Source organism: Meleagris gallopavo, chromosome 2 (genome assembly GCF_000146605.3).
Source record: "Meleagris gallopavo isolate NT-WF06-2002-E0010 breed Aviagen turkey brand Nicholas breeding stock chromosome 2, Turkey_5.1, whole genome shotgun sequence".
Taxonomy (NCBI): Eukaryota; Metazoa; Chordata; class Aves; order Galliformes; family Phasianidae; genus Meleagris; species Meleagris gallopavo.
The window spans coordinates 87,751,553-87,752,175 of NC_015012.2; positions in this window are offsets into that span (position 1 = coordinate 87,751,553).

Sequence of the window (623 nt, forward strand, 5' to 3'; positions counted from 1 at the left end):
AGTACCAAAGACTGTTAAGAGTACTCCTGTTAAGAAAGCTTTTCAATACCTGTAGCTAAAAATGAATGGTTAAACTGGGGATTCATTAAACAGCTCATTAGCAGCTCCTTTGTTAGGCTTATTTCAGAGTGCATGTATTTTGAACCCAACTGGAAACTGTGTCTGCAAAATGGAAGAGATGCTTTTGCAAAATAATCTGTAGCCTAATTTGTGACTGAGGCTAATTCAGTCTTAAAAATAAGGGCTTCTCCAGATCTAATGATACACTGCAATCTTCTATGTCTTCAGCAACACACAGAGGGCATACAGTGTCAAGTTGACACAAAGCAGACTGGTCTATGATTTTAGAATTCAATACACTCCAGTTTAAGCACAATTGCATGAACTGATAGCTATTATTTTAATCACTCTCTTTATTTATTTAGTGTTTGGACTACTCAAAACTGGTTTGCTATTAGGAAAGTTCAGGGCATCTAAATGATATTTTGAGCTAAAACTTTTAGAGTTATATAGTTTGACACAAAGGCACTTAAATTTAGACTTCTACAGTTATCTCTTTTTGTACAAGTGTAAGGATGTGGGGTTTTTTGTTTGTTTGTTTTTTGGTTTTTTGTTTGTTTGTT